Source organism: Haemaphysalis longicornis, unplaced genomic scaffold (assembly GCF_048455015.1).
Source record: "Haemaphysalis longicornis isolate Haplotype H1 unplaced genomic scaffold, Haemaphysalis longicornis Haplotype H1 scaffold_1, whole genome shotgun sequence".
NCBI lineage: Eukaryota > Metazoa > Arthropoda > Arachnida > Ixodida > Ixodidae > Haemaphysalis > Haemaphysalis longicornis.
This window is the reverse complement of record NW_027526203.1, coordinates 176,922,699-176,945,423: the sequence shown is the minus strand read 5'-3', so window position 1 is coordinate 176,945,423 and position 22,725 is coordinate 176,922,699. Positions and strand designations below refer to the sequence as shown.

The following is a 22,725-nucleotide window of genomic DNA, read 5'->3' as shown; positions in this document are numbered from 1 at the left end:
AGGATGTACCGGTTCAAGACAAATAGCTAATACTTGAAACATCTAACAAGTCTCAGTTTATAATACGGTCAAGGGATTCCACATCAGCTTACCCGAGCAGGAAAAAAAAGTGTATGTGTACAAAGAAGACCTTGCTGGTGCAGGCAATGCCTCTCGAGATGTAGCATACAATCCTTCCTTTGGGCGACTCCTATTCGCAAATATGCTTCCAAGTAAACAGCGAACAGCCACTAGAGGAGCAGCTAGCTGCGTCAACCGTGGATTTCCAACACAAATTCGAGCCATTTATTTCATTTTGTTTTCTCCGCAATTTCTTCCAGGTACCCCATATACCAGAGCTTGAAATGGGGCTACACACTAAAAATTTTTACGGCCAAAAGGGTGCTTCAGCTTGTCGCCGCAGGAGCACCCTAAAAACTGAATATTTTACGCCCTTTAGGGTGCTTGGATTTTGTCGCCGCAGGAGCACCCTCTGTGAAGCACCCCAGAAGACAGGTGCCTTATAAACACCCTTTTCCGCCTAAAAGTATCCTAGGGTGCTACTTTGCACCCCAATCTGTAGGAGCATCTTCTGCAAAAGCACCCACCTAAAGGGGTACAAAACGGGTGCGTCATCCTCGGTTCACAGGTGCAGCAGGTGTGAGACCACATATTGCACAATATCACACACGATTATGGTATGAAACATTCGTGCTTTCCAAGCTCGGTTCTGTGAGACATTCCATTGAAGCTCAACATCAGCTGATAATTTCCTTGAACTTGTGTCACCGATTGTTAAAACATCAATTTAAAAAGTCAGGAGCCACATCTCAGTACAGTTATAACTTTAGAGGTAGTTGATTACCCAAAACTTCGTAAAAAACCAATTATATGTTCACTTTGCCGAACTGCAGTACACATCCTTCGAGATTCACTGCAGAGCCTAACCATGCTGTGCAGTGAAAGCAATTAGGTGTGCAACACTTCAACCACACAAAACTTCCTTGAACCTTAAAACCCTTGGCTTCTTAGTATTGCATCAAACTTCCAATCAAGGTAGCTACCTGCAATGTTTAGTGCCTTATTCTTGAGCTGAGCAGGAAGGTTCAATATCAAGGAAGACCAAATGCAAAATGTATAGTTTCCTCCGTAATGCGGCTCATAATATAGTTCCCTCCGTACTGCGGCTCATAATCTACTTATAAAAGTTGGGTACCCAAGCCATTTATTTTCGTTTGCATTATTCTTTTTGCTTTACGGAAAAATATTCATATGGTACAGCACTTGCAAGGTTTGGTGGTATTTGGAGTTTTATAAACATATCTTTAGACTAAATGACCCCACATAGCAATAGCAAGAACTGCAAACATCACAGAACAATGCATACAAGTTCCCTGGTGAAGCCCATGGTTGAAATGTAATGCCATTGTTCAGAAAACATTATTTTATCATGAGGCTAGCTTGTACATGGTGCCTTGCATTATGTCCCTGCCGGTGGATGTGGGGTCATTTGTCACTGTTGCAAATGAAAACAGCCAGGGCCCATTAGTTTTGGCTAGTATTACGAGGTGCCTCACAGTAAGCATTCTACGTCGATAGACTTTTTTAGAGTTGACTAGAACTGAAATCAGCAAAAGATTCTCTACAAAACATTCATTCTATCCGCAGCTTTAGGGTTTGCTAATTTCCATAGTTCGGTTTCTTCTGCCTTTCTTAACAACATTTTTCTTTTGATAAGAAGGTGCACAACCAAAAGCAAAAAGCTTTTCTGTAAACCTTTGGTAGCTATATAATTATTACAAAATATTTTACTCTAAATATGGCAGCTTAAACTGAGAATATTTGCATGTAAAAACATTAAAATAAGTTTAAATTGATCATAAATTTTTAGCTGTTTTTACGCAAAACTGTACATGGGATATGAAGTGCACCACAAGGAGGGCTTTGGATTAGCTTTAGCAAATTTGGGACATTTAAGGTGCACTGAAATCTCTACACATGCGCTTTTTCACTTTCTGTATCCACCAGGAAAATGGCTGCCAATTTAGACAGCGATTCTAAATAGTAGTTGACGTGCATTTTAAAATAATCACAAACATTATAGCCACAAAATTAATTTTTACAAGTTGTAGACATTGCCCGTTACACCAGACATTGGACTACACTGTCAAGAGCTTTGACATCTACAATGACGTCTACAAAGCAGGCTTATACTGGTAGAATGTTTCATACCATAATTACTGTGTGTTCAGAGCTCACGTGTGAAGTATGGATACTGCTGCTTCAGCAAGAACCGAGGATGAGCACCCTTCCTGGTTCTGAAAAAAAATAACAGAGGAAATGCCTTAAGCAGGATTCTGAAACGGGGTTGAATGAAACAAGAATGAACAAGAAATTCTTTCAAAACATGTAAAGCAATGCAAACAAATATTTATTTCAACTTATTTTTACAAAAGACCACCTCATGAAGACTGGTAGTGGGGTATTGGCTCAAAAAAAAAAGCAGAGAGCACTTATACAAATGCTACAGGGAGCCTTCGCAGCCAACAATTGTTTGAACACACCTAAACTAATCACTGTTCAACAAACTCATAAAAAATGTTTGAATGCATAAAAAACCAGTGGTAAACACAGGAAACAGTTAAAACAGAATGACGGCACAAGTTTGTCCCGTCGTTCTCTTCTGTGTCCTGGGTTTTCCTATGGTTTTTCATCCATTCAAACATGTACCAGCTAGCCCAGTCCAACGCCTTGGTATCATAAAAATATGGATAGTCAATCCTTACACAAAGTTGAAAAAAAAAGAAAGTATAAAGTAGGTGACAAAATTAAAACGACAGCAAATTGGTTGGCTTTTAATTTTAAATGATAATATAAAAAATAATGGCATGAATGAAAGTGAGCAGCACGCGAAGTACCTTGTTGCTAGCCCGACATTCCACTTTGAAGCAAAATGTCCGCTTTCAACACTACATAGGCTAAACATGCAATGAGGCATTCCTTTAGGCACACAAAATATACCATAATTGTTAAAAAAGCTACGAATTAGTTGAAAAAACCTGACCACGACAAATTGGAATTAGTGACTAGATACAGTTTCAGAAATACACAGCGACATCATATAAAAATATATGGTTCCCATACAAAGAGTGATCATAACAAAAATTCAGGACATTTATCAGACTGGCATCAATGTGCAAAGCAGCTTAATGAAGGAAGACGGTCTTCATTAAAAACATGTTAATATTGGGAGCTCATGTGCTTCCCTGCAAGTTGGGTGTGTAAACCCACTGACATCTTAACTAACCCGCCTGAATCATCACTTGATAGACATTGAGGAATTTTACGAATTGGTTTATTGTAGCCAGCTGTCTAGTTTATTTCCCTATTTTTCTTGGCATTTCGTGTCTAATTCTAAATTTGGTGACTAGATAGCTTTTACTATGGTCATGCACTGGTGACAACGAATATTTGATTTTACTTTAAAAAATTTTCAGTTTTGTTTTATTGCTCACCAGCCAACGATCTGAAATATCAGAGGTGCTTAAAACGTATGTTGGCATTTCCTTCCTGCAGTGTAGTACAACTAATCATGACTTTTACCATAATTTGTTCACAAATCGTAATATGTGGAAAGTATTCAGCTTAATGAAAATGTCATTTCAGAAGCATGCACAATCAACAAGGCCTCAATGACTCTCATGACGTGGTCCACTTGTTTCTGTCACAAATAACCTGAGTGCAGACACATTCCACCGAAGACGAAGGTAACATGCCCTCTTGGGTGATGAATATTTAAAAAGCCTTACGAGTAAATTTGCTGCTGAGCACGTGAAATTGTGGCATTAAAACAAAAGATCCCTCTGCGGCATCGTTCACTTGGAGGAGCGCTTGACCACAAACTTTGAGAAGCTGGAAAATGCTCCATGAACCGCTCCAGCCAGCAGAAACGATGCAGGACACAAGTTGGTAGGCGGACCGTTGGCATCCTGCGATTGTGAAGATATTTCTGTTTAGTAGATGCTCTTCTTTTTGTACCACTGTTTATTTCACCTTTAACAAGCAGCTGAACTCCTTAACGTTCGCATAATAAAATGCTGCAATGCAGAACAGTTAGCAGGGTTACCTCAATTTTGCTTTTCTACGAATTAACACAATGTAGGTAATCTGCACACAACTACAATCAAACTACAATTTTCACCTACTTCACTGCTAACATCAGCGTTTGACTGCTCAAGCACAAGTACAGGTTAGACATGTGAGCAATCTGCTAAACGTATCCCCACAAACTGAACAATCAGGCATCAGAAATCGGCAAGGAAGGAGGTGTCACGTTTAAATGGCACTTTTTTTGTTCAAAACATAAACAACACCTGGAAGCTTGAAGCGTGAGAGGGGGTCTTTCACGCTGACAATGTCAGAACATAGCTTGCTAGTGGGCACCTGCACGATGTGCACAATGTGTTTCTTGAAAATGCGTGCGAAAGTTTGATTGATGTGTAGGACGAGAATTGCAGCACGTTTTGACACAGGCCTTGTGGACGCTTCTGCCTGCTAATGTCAATGTGGATTCTTGCTAGTCGCCCTCTTCGCTTCTTTCTGAATATAATGCTTTAGGCATTATATTCAGGACAACGACTGCATCAAAACGTGCAGCAATTACCTACGTCCCACACATCGGTGAAACTCTCGCACACATTTTCAAGACACGCAGTGCATACATTGTGCATGTGCCCACTAGCAAGCTGCGTTCTGACATTGTCAGCGTGAGAGACCCCCTCTCACGCTCCAAGCTTCCGGGTATTGTTTATTAGATTCCATGCGCTGAATGCAAATCAGTGTACATTGGCGAAACGGGCAATCTGCACAGAAGATTAATGCAGCACTGGAACGAAGTGAACAAGGGCCATGCAAAAACAAGTCCACTGGCAGAGCACCGTGAGAGGACGGGACACGTGGTCGACTGGAACAAGACAAAATTACTGACAACTGAGTGCAATCTATCTTCTCGATTACTGCTAGAGTCCCTCATTGTTCGGACGACGCCCAACATTATCAACATAATGGATGGCAATCTGCACCATATCTATGCAAACTCATTGCGCCGCGTAATGCCCAATATATAGCTTCGTTTTCCACGACCCATGCTCACCGTGAACAAGCAACAAACCGTTAAATGGCTTTCTTGACTTGGTCAGTGACCTACGTTTCATCACTGCAATAATGCTTTTACCTGCCTACACGGCATTCCGTCAAACACTGGACTACACCACATGAGCCATTGGCGTTCTTAACCTGCACCAGAGTATATAACCTTTCACTACTGCTATGAGATAGACCCATAAACGCACTTCAATATGGCCTTTATATTTAGCTCTTGGAAACATTATGTATAATTTTACCTTTAAGTTGCACCTGCTACAGCAGCTGGTACTATACCAAAAACATGAAAAAAAAACGGTGGTTTAACACGCCAAAGCTACACTTGGGATATGGGGAGCACTGTAGGGGAAGGCTTCGCATTAATTTTGACCATCTGGGTATTTTTGTGCGCATCGAAATCTCCAAACACGGGCGTCTTTACGTGTTGCCTCCATCTGAAAAGCGGCTACACCAAGCGGTATCTAACTGACATTCGCCTCCACAGCACACCACCCTAGCCACGGCAGTGGGTTAAACATATAAAATAAAGCGAGTTTTGGAGTGCAAATGAAAATATTAATCACACGTCTTATTTTCCCAATCGATGTACCTTTTGAAATCCACCATGCAATCCCCCCTCCCCTACTGGCCTACCAAAACACCTTTGTCTCAAGAGGTAATCAGGCTGTTGTTAATGAAGTAAGTATTTACAATCCGAGACTTGCCACCGTTAAAGTCATGCACTTTGTTTTAGAGATAAGCGACATTAGCCATTTGCAGCACCAGGAGTTAATTGTGTTAAGATCAGATTGAAAGCATTGACGGTAGTAGTTAAAGAAATTGTGTGATAAATTACAACATCATCTGCAAATAGACCTACATGGGAGGATATGCAACATGGAAGATAGACCAAGCAACCTGCCTGGGGGGACAACAAAGTGGCACGAGCAAAAGAAGTATATAGTTATTAGAAGTAAACTGCATTTGAGAAGAATTGAAATTTTTTGCTCAAGTGAGGACATTAGGGTGAAGTTTGAGAAGTAGTCTGTGGTGTGCAATGCGATTGAATGCTTTAGAAAAATCGAGAAAAACTACCGCAGTTTGTAAGCCTGTGTCAATGGATCAATGTAGATCGTGAACAAATCCTGAAAGTTGTGTTTCTCAAGTAACCCTTGTGAAAACCGTGGTGATACTCGAATGTGATATTGTGATTTTATAAATAATTAGCGACCTGAGAGTGGATGAAATGTTTCCTGACCTTGCATATGGTGCTTGTTAGGGAAATTTAATGGTGAAGTACCGTCTCCTGATTTAAAGACTGGTGCTACCTCGACTATCTTCCAACTATTGAGATTAGTGCCTGTCATGAGAGACTGCGAAAAAAGCGCTGTCAGAATTCTACAGACTGCGGGATGTACTTTTCGGTATAGTATGATTATTAGCAGTATGATCTGAAGTAGACCAGTTTGTATTGCAAGTTTAAAACCATATCGAAAGATCCTAAATGTTTGCTTGGCTTGATTACATACGAATACTTGCTTCAAAGTCAGTTCAATTTCTCTTCTTGCCCTTTAGTCGTCAGCCCCAGATTCTCTTCAATATCTCTGCTAAGCAATGACACGCTCCATACGCACAGCACTGCTTCATGAAAATGTTTCAAATAATCAGAGGCCACAGCACTGCTAACAGGTATACATCATGGCAAGTTCCACAACATGCAATAACTAACCTAAAAATACATAATCGGTGGGTGCACCGATATGGCAGCAGTGCCTGGACCGATGTGTCGAGCAAATGCGCTGACTTCTGAACGGGTGGTCCAAGCGGCCAGATGATGGATGAATGACCATTCCTGGCGGCAAAGCGTACGGAGCACCAACGAAAGGCCAGGCAGTACTTGGGTACAGCAGGTGCAGTGTCGGTTGGCCAAGGGAGGCCCTGGCAAAGCCTTTGAAACTGGACTGGAAGGCAGCTGACCCAGGACAGCCAGCAGCAGCACCTGCAGGTGCATAATCTGTGAGTGTGCTGACACTTGTTGAAATACAAGAAGAGCACACACAAAGCATGAATGCTTACATCAAGTAGATTTTTAATCGTTTAAAGACAGTAACCACCAAGGCACTAATAAGAACATTCCCGGAACACCCCAAGTGAAATTTAGGTCACAGTAAGAATGTATTTATTAGACCCGCAGGTACTGTGAGTGGGGTATGCATGATATATGCAAAGCTAGCTACTGAGCTAATTTGCATGGAACGCATGCTAGCAGCTCATCTGTATCCCTTGCTTTCAATCGGAACTGCTGTGTGATAGTTGAGGCTCCTCCATTTCAATGTCTGACTTGTATCTGCACGTTCAATTCTCCAATATAAATCGAGTTGAGTGAGTGCCTACAGCTTTCTTGTTAGTCTCTGTATGGCCTGCGGTTTTGCGAAAATGAGAACTTGCGAATTGGCTCAATTTTCTGCACTAATTTAAACAATACATATGCCTCTGATATCAAGCCCCAGACTTCCCGAGAGCTACTCTGACAGAATCGGCAGGCGCCTCGTAGGCGTTGTGAAATCTCCCCCACTACCCCGAGACTATGCTAACTCCCTGCGAGGCCACATGCGCGCATTTCACCTTCAATTTGCACGTATGTGAATTCTATACCTCTATGAACTCTCAGACGGGCGTCGTCATATTCGTGCCGGACTCGTGAAACTCGGCAACGTAAATTACCGCACTCGCTCGCTGGCGCGCGGCCCGAACTCTCTCACCGTTTCCGGCCCTTGCATACTATTTTCTCCACCTTGCACTTTGTAAATTCTCATGTTTAACCACACCTCGTGCGCCCTCATCTCTTGCCTGCTTTTCTTCCAGCACAACTCCGTCAGCACCCGGTCGACGCGTACGCTGTCGGGGCGCGTTGGCGAGCGAGTACGGCAATTTCGCTGTTGTCGAGCTTCACGAGAACAGCACACATATCGCGGCCCGAAGACCGCGAGGCGTACGGTCGCCGGTCTCGCGAGCGCAATAGCTGCGAAGCGCACTGCACGGAATTCGTGAAGGGGGGGGGGGGGGGGGGGGAGAGACGCCAGCCATGGAATCACGTGTACGCGTTTTCACATGCACTTCCAGGGAACCTCCTGTTCATGTTATTTCTTGGTATACCGCGGGTATTCACGAGGGAGGACTAATCACAGCGTTGTGCCACTCACGCGAAATTGCGACTGCGATCTGCAACCGCAAAGGCACTGTTTGAGAGACACATAAACAAACGCCCCGGTGTTAAAGAGCCTTGCGTGATGTGAAATTATTAGCAGCCGTGTACCATAGCGCGAGCATCGTAGCCAAGGTCTAGCTTCAGCGTAAATTGATGCTGACTTCTGCGGAAACGGTGGACTGGGCGCCAAACAAGTATACTAACTCACGTAGGCTCTCAGAGCAAACGAGATGGGGGTCTAGCGAATTACTGACCCATAAACACCAGAACTCGTTCCAACCAAATACAGAATAATAAAAAATGCGTACTTACCCGAGCAAAAACGATGTTTCCAACGTAAAATTCTCCTTCACTGTCGTCTTCATCTCGCGGACACACGAACACGCTTTATTCTGATGCAACGTCACCCACTTTTGACGCGCAGTATTTTATCCGGCGATGATCGTTCTTCCGGGGTCCCCATGTTCAACACACGCGTAGGTTAGAAGGGTAGACATCACCCATAAAGCTTCTATAACTATGATTTAAGCTTGAAATAGATAAAACAGATTAAATCACGCCACCAACCACTCGGCACAAAACGCCATGAAAAAACACACACAAAAGTGAGAGATAGTTGCCAGACTTCAAATGCAGCACCTCTATGTTTGACGAAAATTGTGTTACTACTGTAATGTTGGTAATTATCTTTCTGCTTTCAAAGTTTGAAATGTGTTTATAACTTAAATTTAAGGTTTTTAAACACAAGAAGTGAATACACATAAAGTAATTGACATATATACTGATATTGTAAAGAGGTTTGACGTTTGTTTTGGTTTTGTTTTCACGGCGGGCTTCTCAAGAGAGAACGTGCGAGAAAACGAGCTACTTTGGGTTTAGGAATAGGGCGGTAAATGTCGGCGTGATAGAAAGCAAGGAACAGGTTCTTACCCTGGTCGTTAAAAAAGGAGCTAATGAAACCCTCACGTAAAAAAAAAAAAAAAAAAAAAAAAAAACACGTTTGACGAGGAATCGAACCATTGACCTACAAAACAGTAAACGGACGCGTTAACAAACAGCTATGTCGGCGGGCGGTGTTCGAGGCGCCTAAAACAACTCTATACTTACGTAAGTTGTCAACGAATATTGTTGCTTGTGTCTAGTCATCGCCACCTTTAACGATGGTCTAGTTTATGCTGCATTTTTGAAATTCTGGCTGTCCTAACGCTTGTTTCTCACGCACCAGTCTTGCAGACGAGGCCGCATTGCTAGCGCTGCAAGCGATTGAGCCAAAGCTCCATTATTTGACTCAAGAAAAGCTATCGCAGTCAACCCGACCTTTTCTGCGCAAGCCACGGCAGCCACGAAATAAATGGAATGTGCCGTTAGAATTATGGCGTTGATAACGCTTGTTTGACCGGCACCGTCTTGCAGACAAGCAACGTCGCTCTAATACTACAAGCGATGTCACTCCTGGCATGTCAGGCGCATCAAACCCATCGTGTAAAACGACTGCTAACAGTGCGAAAACCTCTGAGTTTGTAACAAGTGGGGATTTGCGGTGGCGGCGACGTAATAGGTACAAACAGCAGCGTAGGGTTACAACCTTTCCCCGAAAAAAAAAACGGGCCTTCCGGGGGGGGGGGGGGGGGGGGGGAGGGGGGATTGTGTTGAAAAAAGACGCCATGTTTTTTAACATGCAGTGCCATTTATTGTAGTGTTTTCTTAGAGAGAAATCCACATAACGTTTGTACTGGAAGTGATTGAGAGCTTGGTTAATCGCTCTGCATGTGCTTCACTGAAAAGTAACCGCAATTGCTGACCGCGGCGGTAGAATTTCGTTATTTTGTTGTTCCCTTAGGTCCCCCTCCATCTGAGGCAGTGCGCTCGCCCGCGTATTTTCTCTGCTCGCGTGTCTTTGCGCAGCTTGTCGTCGTTGTCGACACGTATTTATTGTCTTAGTTGTTGAATTGACGCTTATAAAACGCCAAAACGGGCATAATCACGGCACAAAAGCCAAAAAACCGGCTGATGACGGCTGGTTTTAGATATGGACCGGCAACCGGCCCGCTGTTTAAAAAACCGGTCGGGCCGGTCCAAAACCAGGAAGGTGGCAACCCTACGGCAGCGACGAGCGAAAATGATTTTACACGACCGCCCCCGTCGGCCTGCGCAAAAAAGGAAGATAGAACCCCTGCATACACGCCCTCGAAGAAAGCTGTACAGCCGATTCAGTTTGTTGTGGACGAAGAGCAACCGAAGCTGCAGCCACAAACGATTGCGCTTGCCTTGGTATGAGCCAAAGCATATCTTCACATAGTTATGTTATCGTCCGTCTGACTGTTACTTACTGAAGGGAAAATTCAGAACACAAACGTTGACGTCTAGCGTCTATGCCAGACATAGACGCTGCTGTTTAGGCCCTAAAAACCACCTTCAGGGCGTCTGTCGGTTCTGTCTGATGGCGCGCTCGCGCCGCTGATTACGAACGAGGCGTCTGTTGGCGTTGACTTATCGTGTTGGCGAGCCGGTAAACGCCATCACGGTTAAACTCCCTGTTGGAAGACTACGCTGTTGGGACGATAGAGTGCCGACAGAGCTTCTTATTGGCCCCACAAACGCCATCAAGGTTAAACTCCCTGTTGGAAGACTAGGCTATTGGAACGATAGAGTGCCGACAGAACTTCGTATTGGCCCCACAGGCGTGCTGTGAGCCCAACAAGAAAGTCTTGTTGGAATTTTTGCCCGGGGCATAATAATACGGGAACAAATTCTTAGGTAAATTCGATTTCGTTGAGGACACCGATGCCTCGCGTAAAAGTTTTATTTATAGGACTACAAGAGGCATTTTGTAGCCTTTCCTTGCCGTGCACCCAAACGTCGAAACGAACCTTGTGATACACTCGAAGCAGTAGATTAGTGCAGAGTGGAATTTAAACATTCAGCACGTTTTGTTCAATTTACGAACAGCAATTTTAGAGCCTTTCCCCTGGTCTATGTGGAGAGTTCATATTTATTCTCTCAACGGGCGGTGAAATAGTGCAATGTGCGGTTTAAACATTCAGCCTGTTTTTGTGCAATTTTGCATGCTTGCATTCACACACCGTTCTTTTAGGCACCCTAACGATAAGGTGCCGTGGTAACACCCCAATCGAGAAGAAATACTTTTTAGCACCCCTTTAACGGTCGTAGCACCCTATGAAACTGTTGATTACACCCCTGAATTTTGGCACCCTCGAGGTGGGGTGCCCGAGCAATATTTGGGTGCTTGAAAGGTGCAAAAAGGGTGCAAAATGTTCAGTACACCCTCCTTGCACCTTAAAGAGTGTAAAAATGTTAAGATTTACACCCCTTAATATGTGGCACCCTCATGATTGGGTGCCGAAGCAATGTTTTAGTCCTTAAAAGGTGCAAAAAGGGGGCAAAATGTTGAGTGCACCCTTTTAGCACCTTTAAGGGTGTTAAAAAGTTTAGTGTGTAGTTGGTTTCTTACTCGGAACATTGCTGGCGCTAGGCGGGACAAGGACAAGTTGTGTGTAATTCGTCGTTCTTGTCCCGCCTAGCGCCAGCAATGTTCCGACCCCATATACGTCACCTAGGAACAGGCCGGGTTAGCCACCAGTCCCCAGCTACCATTATACAAGGATTCCTCACCTTGGAATTGTGGGCCGTTGAAATCGCAATACACAGTGGCAAAATAGCAATATAGACTTTTCTATTACCTTATTTATTTTAACAAGGCTCCCATCCAATGTTTGTTGCTAAAACATTTTCAGCTCAACTTAGACCCAAACATTCTAACTGGATAAGAGAATATCTAAGCAACCGCTCGCAATTTGTAACAGCAAATATCCACTGTTCAACTTCACGTCCAATAATATCCGACGTCCAACTAGGCTCTGTTCTCGCCCCCTACCTGTTTCGCATATACATCAATAATCTTTCATTGCATATTTCAAGCCATATTCGTCTCTACGCTGAAGACTGCGCCATATACCCGCCGATCACATCCGCTAGCTAGCCCTACAACAGGACGTCCTTCATCTTCAAGAATGGGGTAAAGTGTGGCTAATGACACACTCCTTCCAAATGTAAAGCTATGTCGTTTAGCCACCGGCATAATCCTTTCGCCTTTCCGTACAGCATTTCTAATGTTACAATAAACCTAGTACCTTCGTTCACCCGCCGCGGTGGCTCAGTGGCTAAGGCCATGTGCTACTAAGCACGAGGACGCGAGTTCGATTCGCGGCCGCGGCGGCCGCTTTTATGATGGAGTCGAAAAGCAAAAACGCCCGGGTGTTCGAAATTTCGGCGCACGTTAAAGATCCCCAGATGGTGAAAATTAATCCGGAGCCCTCCACTACGGCGCGCCTCATCGCCTGCATTGCGTCGGCGCGTTAAACCCAACAATCGATCGATAGCACCTTCATTTAAAATACCTCGTTGTTATTCTGTACAATGATCTTTCGTGGAAGGCTCACGTAAGTAGCGTTATCGCCTCAGCCAATAAAATGCTTGGTTGTCTCATACGTCATCTGCGCCATTCTCCATCACATGTCAAGAAACTCGCCTTAAAATCCATTGTTTTCTATACTTCAATACGAAAGCGCCATCTGGAACTCACGCCAAATTTATCTCATCAACGCTGTTCAATCTGTTCAAAACCATACTACCAGGTTCATTAATTCAGCGTCCTCCAATGATACCAACACTTGCTCTTTAAAATCATAATCTGGATTGGAGCATAGTTCTTTTCGACGTCACATCACCACCGCTTCTCTTTATTATAGAATCTTATTCTTCAGTCAACTGCCCACATTACATCCCCCAACCGACGTACAGTCGGCACCAATTTGAGGGTGATCGCGGGAGCATTAATAACAGGACCCTTCAACCCACACAGCGGCCGTTTTCAGATCTTTGGAGATAAAGGTAGCAGTGCCGCCTTCACCTCGTGGTCTCTTGCGTGGTACAACCCCGATACAACCCGTAACACGGCGTTGCTGCTTGTTTCTTTGTGACCCGAGCTATCCCCTTCAAATTGATCCAGACTGTACATATCTCATCGCACCGGTCATGCAGTTCAAGTTTCAGGACACCGCACCTGGACCACCACCTTCACTCCCTCCTTTTTTGCTTGCGCTGATAAAGACTGGAACGGCACTTCCCACCATATCGCAGCCAACAACATGCCCCTCTTCTTTCAGTGCAGAAGTAACGGCTTATCTGTGCTGTTAAGTTTTTGCGGCTACAAATTATTGTTTTTCCTGTGCTCATACCGCCCTTTATGTAATACCCTTATTTGGGGGTCTTTAAGGAAAATAAAACGAAACGAAATGAAATGAAATATATCACCCGTTTTCGCAATAATTGGTAGTACGCCTTGCACTGCGCTAAGTGCCAATGGGTGCCCCCCTGTGGGGTCCACGCACATTGCCACAGGCGTGTTGCAGGATAATCTATGAGAGTTAATAACAACTGGAATGGCAATAACAAAAACTTGTGAAACCATTGTGATACCATTGCCTGATTATGAAGCGGAAACAAAAAAAAAATGCTGTGACGCGTCAAGTTAGGTAGTACGTACACAACTATTAATAAGACTTCCAACACTTCCGCTTTCAAAGCATGCTAATTTGCATAGTAATTTCTTTCAGCCATCTTTGAACCACAATTATCAAGCTGCATAGTTTTCGAATAGATGATACTGAAAACATTCAGAGTCTTATGAATATCATAACTGAAAGTAATCATGACATTCGTCCGGGGAAACCGGAGAAGTCAAGCTGTTCTTTAGCTTTTGCCTGGTGTCTTTTGCGTGATTTATCAACTTTATGCAAGCATAACATTCTATTCTATTTATTCAATCAATAAATCGATAAAATAACAACAGGTTAATTGCTGAAGTGAGGTCTCTAGGGTCACTCTCTTATTGCCTGTGCCGTAGATGGGAAACCTTGGCGATATTTTCACGGCATTCTGTTGATTTCCGTGGCTCTTTATAACGAGAGGAAACCATTAGAGAGTTTTAGCATAGCGGCTAGCAAAGGCTCACGCTACGGCTGCGGGAAAGCGGGACCCTACTGCGCATGCGCGCGCGGGGGTTGTGAGGAGGTTTAGAAGGATTAGGAGGAATGCGTGGGCATGGCGAAGGCTGGCTCGCGGAACTAATCCCCCCTAGCGGAAAGAATTTGCGCTTGCCTAGTTTGGCCCCGCTACCCGCCGCCGTAGCGTTAGCGGACGGAGCCCGCTATGCTAAAACTCTCTATTGAGGGGCAGGGAACGGCAGAGTGTAGGTATGCGGACAGCCCCGACCACATCGCGATACGTTGAAACAATTTTTCGACAAGAAGTACATACGAGCTATAACGTTCCTACCTTTTTTAATCCACCGGCATGGCTCATACATGTTAACTTTATGCTCATGTTTGCGGCAAGAAGTCAGTACCTCATACTAATGAACAGCGGCATCTTTCTTTTAATAAAAAGTGAACGCTGCATTGCTTTTTGCGGTACGATATCCCCGTATGCCTTCCTTGATATTCTAGAGTGCTGATTTTCCTTTTGCCTTCGCTGTATGTATGTATGTATGTATGTATGTATGTATGTATGTATGTATGTATGTACGCACGCAAGCACGCACGTACGTAGTTACGTATGTATGTATGTATGTATGTATGTATGTATGTATGTATGTATGTATGTATGTATGTATGTATGTATGTATGTATGTATGTATGTATGTATGCATTCATTGATTGATTGATTGATTGATTGATTGTAGGGTTTAACGCGCCGACGCAACGCAGGCGATGAGGCGCGCCGTAGTGGAGGGCTCCGGATTAATTTTGACCACCTGGGGATCTTTATCGTGCGCCGAAATCTCGTACACACGGGCGTTTTTGCTTTTCGCCTCCATCAGAAAAGCGGCCGCCGCGGCCGGGAATCAAACCCGCGACCTTGTGCTCAGTATGTATGCATTCATGCATGCATGTATGTATGCATGTATGTATGCATGAGACCCCGATAATACAACTTTGAAGGGACCGCGAGAAATCGTCGTACGACCGGGGGGGCGGGTAACGCCGGCCTCGCAGACAGTCTCACGCGACAGTTGGGCTGAGAACTTATCAAACGACTATATTTTGTGCGTTCTCATGTTTTTGCAAAACTTTAGCTGAAATCTAAACGTAAAAAAAAGAAACACCTATGCTGCACCCCCCTCACCTCCACGGCGTGCGAGCTAGCCCACCAGCCAAGCGTCGCCCGCTACGCAACACCCGAGCCATCCCCGAGCAACACCCGAGCCAACACCCGAGCAACACCCGAGCCATTAGAGAGTTTTAGCATAGCGCGCACCATCTGCTAACGCTACGGCGGCGGGTGGCGCAGCCCTACTGGGCAGGTGCACATTCGTTCCGGTAGGGTGGATTAGTTCCGCGGGCCTGCCTCCATCATGCCCGCGCATTCGCTTCGGTGAGAGGCAATTCTCCTCGCCCTCCTTGCGAGCGCCTCCGCAGTCGGGTACCAGTAAACCGCCGACGCAGCGTGAGCCTCCGTTAGCCGCTATGCTAAAGCTCTCTATATCCCGCCAGCCCCGCGACTGTTGTGCGCTAGGTAAGGCCGACGTGGACAAGCAAATTGAAAGGGGAAAAGCCAGTGTGAAACTGACAAGGTTAAGCGAAACGAACGATAGCACAAGGCGGAGATTTAAAAAAAACGATATTCCCGAACAGGGTGGAGGTACCCTTTGAACGTTTCCATGAAGTCGCTATTGCGTCAAAGGGATCAACACATGGATGTTTTCGTTTCCTACAAGACCCAGCAACGCCGAATTGATAAGATGATTTAAACTACGCGAGTAAACCGTGTTGCGGCAGAAATTATAGCGTGTTCTGGCTAAAGTTATTTGCTTGGGCGGCCAGCCAGCGACCCGAATTGGCGGTGCCAACGTATACGTGTCTCCACCCTTACGGCGGACGCGCGCGAATGTAGTCACCTCCACAAAGAAATAAGCCGAGTGACAAGGCCGCTTTAAAAGACACTGATAAGCAGAGAGCAGAGATAGGGGGAGAGAGCGAAAGCAGAAACTTTGATCGAGCGAGGGAGGAAAGCGGGGGTTCAGTCATCGCTGTGAAGTTGCGTCGTAATGTTTCTGCTTTCGTCGGCGGCTCGACAGAAGACTCAAATTTACGGTCCGCCAGCCACTTGACCCTTGAACTATGACTTCTCGCGGTTGGCAAGTTGGCGTACAGCTGTCGCGTGGGGCCGTCGAAGGGTAACCCCCGCTCACGAGTACCAGTCCTGTTTGCTTGCGTCTGTTCAGCAAGTGGTCTCGCCTGCTTGCCGACCCTTGCACATCAAGCAGCGTCAAATGGGCGTTAAGAATAAGGTCAGGACGAGGCGGCGAAGCCCTGTAAAATGTGGGAAATACGCCGGTTTATCCACGCCAGGGTCTGTCGTGGAAGCGGACCGCGTGCAGCCGAGCGTCATGTCATTGGGGGCTTTAATGCATTGTTTCTATGGGGAGCTTGCCTGGACCGCGGCACATCCGTCGTAAGAAGCGGGTGGTCGTATGTCCGGGGGACGTACCAGCGGAGTTCCACTGTAGTATGTATGTATGTAGGTGTATGCGTGTATGTATGCGTGTGCGCTGTTTCTTCTCACGACCATTCTTAATTAAAGGTGGCTCCCATATATATACATGGCCGCCTTCGGAACTTGAACCTGACCCGCCGCGGTGGCTCAGTGGCCCAGGCATTGCGCTGCTGAGCCCAAGGTCGCGGGTTCGATTGCCGGCTGCGGCCGCTTTTCTGAGGACGGCGAAAAGCAACAACGCCCGTGTGCATGAGTTTTCGGCGCACGTTAAAGATCCCCAAGTGGTCAAAATTAATCCGGAGCCCTCCACTACGGCGCGCCTCATCGCTTGCGTTGCTTCGGCGCGTTAAACCCTACAATCAATGAATCAACTTGAACCTGGCAACGTTCAACGCGTAAATCGTGCCTAGCGAGGGAAGGTAGGCGGAACTACTAGGGGAGCTCTCGGGCGTTAAGTAATGATATACCATAGCGCTAAGTTAGAAAAACAGGAAAATGTTTCATGGAGTTGAATAGCAGGAATATTCTTTGCTACGGAGGGCCTATAAAAACAGAAAGAGCACGGGGTGGGATTCCCAATCCACATAGAAACAGTAGGGAACGGGGAGGATTTCGTCAGCATTAACGAAAGAGTCGCAGTCGTTGTGATCAAGCTATACAAGCGATACAGGGCAAAGACCGTACAAGCCTATGCGACAAACGCTAGCTGCGATGATGAGGCCGTAGATCGGTTTTACGAAGACGTCGCGGCAGCACTGATAAAGGAAGAACACAATTCACGATTGTGATAACGACTTCAACACAAAAGTAGGTGAAAAAAGAAACGAGAATGGTAAGTGGAAAACTTCGGAATAGACAACCGCAATAGTCGAGGAGATACACTGATGGGATTTGCTGACAGAAATAACCTCAGGATAACTTACACATTTGGCCGCAAACGAAATTATAGGAAATGCACATGAAAAAGCCCCAACGGGAAAACGAAAAAATGAAAACGAAAAAATGAAAAAAACCCATGTATTGTTCAGGACGCACAGGTGTCGGTCAAGATTCGGAGCAGCTATCATAGGATGGTAGCGTGCAAAATATTGCTAAGTCTTAAAAGAGAAAGAGGGATGCTAACGAAACGTAGAAAATTCGGGAACAGCCCTACTCGTCGCAGCCAACTCGTCCTGGGATAACTGGTCATAGGTGGAGTAAATGATGTAGGTTCGTTCTTTCGTTGTTGTTGAAGATGATGATGATCTGCGTTGGTGCCTGATGGTTGTGGCACTGATGACACGACGACGATGAGAGTTGTTGAGGGTTTTAAAACTGTATATTTACACGGAAGACATATACAGGATATTTACAGACTGAGTTGACAAAGTAAGAAATAAAGTGGGATTTCTGGTCAGGTAAGACTTTGTGCACGCAGCACCCCCGTCAGCGACGGTCCCTGACCTAAGAATACCCAAGTGGTGAGATCCTCCCTAGCCTGACCTGGCTAGCCCGGCAATACGCCGGCCGTGCATAGCACCTTAAAACCCTGAGGATTCGACCCCGAGACCTCGTGTCTCGTGGTTTTGATGGGTTACTTAGGCTCCACCCCCGATACACAGGCCAATCAGTATCTCCCGGCGACCTGATTGTATGCATCACCACCCCGGGCCTAAACCGCGGCGGGCAACGCCCCCCGCAACCCTCAAACGCTGGTCACTCTCTCCCACCAGAAAAACAAGGAAGAGATCAAAAGTAAACCAAAAAAATAGAACAAACACTCAAACATCCGAGGAAACACGTGCAAGCGCCCGGGTCAAGCGCCCGGGGCAAGCTTCTACGCACGCCGCCTCTCTTGCCCGTTCCCACGCCCGCACTTTACGCGTATAACGCCTTGTCCAAAGTTCGACCGCCACCACAAACACGGGGTGACCCGTATCCGTTTCTCTTAACGAACGCAGCGGGCCCTCAAGGCTCCCCGCCATTCACAGGCGATCTTCGGCAGAAACCATATGGGGCGCGCGGACCCCGCGGCGTCGCATTCCCAACGAAACATCTTCGCACCTCCTTAGTGTGCGCGCGGGCCAACAAAGAACCAACCACGGCCCCAAATCGGCCGCCGTCAAAGAACGGTTGACAGCCCCTTGCTTGTCCTTATCAGAAGCGCGTCGGGCCACTTTGTTTTACAACCGTCCCTCTGGCTAAACGCGCGCGCAGACGGCCCCCGAAGCGACCGCCGCCATAGTTACGGAAAGCACATCGAGCATCCGACCCACGCTTTCCCACGCTCGTACTGTGCTTTGCTGATTGATTGATTGTGGGGTTTAACGCGCTAACGCAACGCAGGCGATGAGGCGCGCCGTAGTGGAGGGCTCCGGATTAATTTTGACCACCTGGGGATCTTTATCGTGCGCCGAAATCTCGTACACACGGGCGTTTTTGCTTTTCGCCTCCATCAGAAAAGCGGCCGCCGCGGCCGGGAATCGAACCCGCGACCTCGTGCTCAGCAGCGCCACGCCTTAGCCACTGAGTTACCGCGGCGGGTGCGTACTGTGCTTTGAAACACGCCGTTCAAAACAACGTTACCGCCCAGCTGAGGCTCAAGACAATTCGTCTCCGCGCAGGCGGCATGATCCAAAGGCCACCTGCTGTTGACAGGCTGGCTGCCAGAAAGCCCTTCAGGCGCCCTTCACGGAACCGCCGCTTCCCACGCTTTCGACTTTGCAGCGTCGCTGGCGCCTGCAACCCTTACAGGTGGGCTGGTCAAAGCGGGCATCTGGCTTTAGGTGAGCTCGTACTAGGGAAACTGGTAGGACCGACCTTCTTGTTCCTCTAAATTTCGTCCGGCAGTTCCATTTTTGGCGGATGTAGAGGAAAAGTGGGTGGGTGGGGAGGGGGGGGGGGGGGTTTAGTGGCTTCAACCTTGATAATCGATCGGCCCCAGCTTCACCTATTGCTAGTTCGTGGGTTGGTCTCTGTTTGTTTGCCTGCAGGTGGTGGTCGAAATTGGCTTTTCGGTTTTAACCCGTTTCGCTGCCCTTTTTTCTATTTCTTTTCCTCATAAAAAAATTGTGCATATTTTTTAGGAGACGGGAGTAGCATTTTTTTCCCTATATTTTTTTCTGTGCTTCTGTTATTGAACCATTAATTAGTGGCGCTACACGAACTGGTGTTTTCATTTTTCGGTGGGCGCGCACACGACCAAACCATGATTGAAAGTGTGGGATCGGTGTATACATTTTCACGAATGACACTTGTACCCCTGGAAACCGGTAAACTAAACTAGTTTTAATGGTTGGGAGTTATTGGCGGAGGCCGAAAGAGTTCCTGGCGCCAAACGGCGCAACCAAAAAAGGTTGTCTTTTTTCTGTGATGATGATCGTAGCGTCAATATAGATCATTGTAATAACTCTGTTAGTAGGGCCCTCGCGCCCGGCCGCGGTTCCCCAGAAAGACACCGGGTCCCCGAAAAACCCCACCTTCACTGGAAGTCCCCTTCCCTCAAGGTCCGCTCCTCAGCAGGTCCGGCTCCGCACACCTAGTTCACGCTGTCCGCCGTGTTCCAATCTAGGTACTATCCCGCGGCGTATTTGCAAACGCTTCGCTGCACAGAGCACCCACGTGACACGTCTGTTCGCGCGATGCAGAATGTAATTATATGATTATATGCCGTCACTGGCTCCGCCCCAAACCTAAAGCGAGCTAAAACATACTAATTCCCTATTATTAACAGAAACAACAAGTAGATATGTGTTTAGAAAAAAAAATTTTAAAAAAGCGGATAAATGAAAAAGAATAAGAGATACATCTCCTGGGGCTCGAACCCAAGCAGTCAGCGCCACTACTCAGTTCTCCACATCGAGCCCTGAGAGCCCAAGTTGTAGGGTACTTTAGCAGGCGCTCAAAAGTATAGCGCGTGCAGTGACATCACACGTGTCACGTGGGTGCCCTGTGCAGCGAAGCGTTTGGAAACACGCTGTCCCGCGCCACATCTTCGTCTTCACCTGGCGCATATCCATTTCCTTGGATTGACCACTGCCATTTGTTTGATTACCACCCCCGCCCACTCCGAAGAAAATGTTGACACACACAGCCCTCGACTTAGCCGAGAATGAACCAAGAGTAACTCGAAGGCATCGGCATCCGAGCTACAAGATGATTTATTTATTTTATTTTTTTATCATAGTACCCACAGCGCCATTAAAAGGCATTCCTGGGGGGGGGGGGGTGGAGAGAAAGTAGAAATTCATACAAAATACAGGCAGAACAGAAATATCACTGAAAGCACAATGACAAGCCAAAACAAGGCATGTTCAACAAAGATACATGACAAAGAACACGAAAATACAAAATTAGACATAATTGCCACAACATTTCTGGCTAACTTATTCTATTCAGTAATAGTTTTGGGGTAAAAAGAATGCTTAAACAATTCGGTTCTACAACTTATTTCTTTTATTTTACAGGAGTGATCTGTCCTTAGTGAAACGTAGTCTGGACTGATTAAATAACAACTTTTGTCTATCCCTGTTTTGTTACAAAATATATTGTGAAAAAATTTTAGTCTGAGTACTCTCCTACGATGCTGAAGCGAATCCCAACTTAGGCTGCGCTTAGCTGTAGATACACTGAAATTCCTTGAGTAATCTTTAAGAACAAAGCGAGTAGCCAATTTTTGAACTCTTTCTAGTTTCTCGATATCAGATTTGAAACGTGGATCCCATACCGTACAAGCAAACTCGAGTATGGGGCGAACATTGGTCTTGTACAGCAACTCTTTAGTCTTCACTGGAAAACGTCTCGCGTTGCGACGTAAAAAGCCCAAAACACGACAAGCTTTCGCACACATAATTTACATGATGGCGCCAAGACAGGTCCGAGGTAAGATAGACACCAATATATTTATGTTCGAACGTTTGGTTAAGAGATGTACCATTAATGGTATAGGAATAAACATGAGGCGTTTTCTTTCTCGTGAAGCACATGTACACAGATTTCTGTAGGTTTATCTGCAATCCCCAAGTTTTACACCAATCAAATAGCCTATTCAGGTCATGTTGCAGCGCGGTGCAATCGTCGAAGTGATTACTAATTCTATATAATACACAGTCGTCTGCAAACAATCGTATTGTGAAAGAAATACCGTTACAAATATCATTCATGAAAATTAAAAATAACAGTGGGCCCAAAACAGAACCCTGCGGTACTCCCGAACTTACATCAACATCTTCAGACTGCTGACCATTTACGACAACACGCTGCTTCCGGCAGTTCAAGTGCTCTTGTATCCAACGAACAATTTCAGGGTTTATGTTATACCACGCCAATTTTTCTTGAAGGAGTGAGTGAGGAACAACGTCAAACGCCTTTGCTAAATCAAGAAAAATTCAGTCCACAGAGAAACCTTGATCCAATGCACCAGCAATATCATGAGTTAATTCTGTTAGTGGCGTCACACAAGAAAATCCAGCTTTAAAACCGTGCTGTTGCGGGCTAAGCGGCGAGAATGAATTTAAATGGTTAATAATGCAAGTGAAAAGCACGTGCTTGAACACCTTACATAGTACACTCGTCAAAGAAACCGGCCTATAATTGGGTACGGGGCTACGTGGTCCCGATTTGTGCAACGGCGCAACGTTTGCAAGTTTCCAGTCATCTGTTAGAACTCCTTCTTTCAGTGACCTCGAAAAAAGAATTCAAAAATATTTTGATAACACGGCTGCACATGATGCCATATTCCACGAAATAGCTGCTAACAGCAACCTGGAAACTTGAGGATATCCTCCGGTACAATAGCCACAGGATCAGGCCAGCCCAGGTACATCCATAGACGCCTCTAT

The 22,725-nt window shown here is 45.8% G+C and overlaps 1 long non-coding RNA gene across 1 annotated transcript; it reads right to left on the bottom strand.

Moving 5' to 3' along the window:
- Positions 1–2,433: 2,433 nt before the first annotated feature.
- On the bottom strand, positions 2,434–9,020 carry LOC144139732 (uncharacterized). Its single transcript, XR_013316299.1, has 3 exons — positions 8,642–9,020; positions 6,851–7,120; positions 2,434–3,968 (listed from the first exon to the last, which is right to left on the bottom strand). It is a non-coding gene; the product is annotated as an uncharacterized LOC144139732 (long non-coding RNA).
- Positions 9,021–22,725: the final 13,705 nt, after the last annotated feature.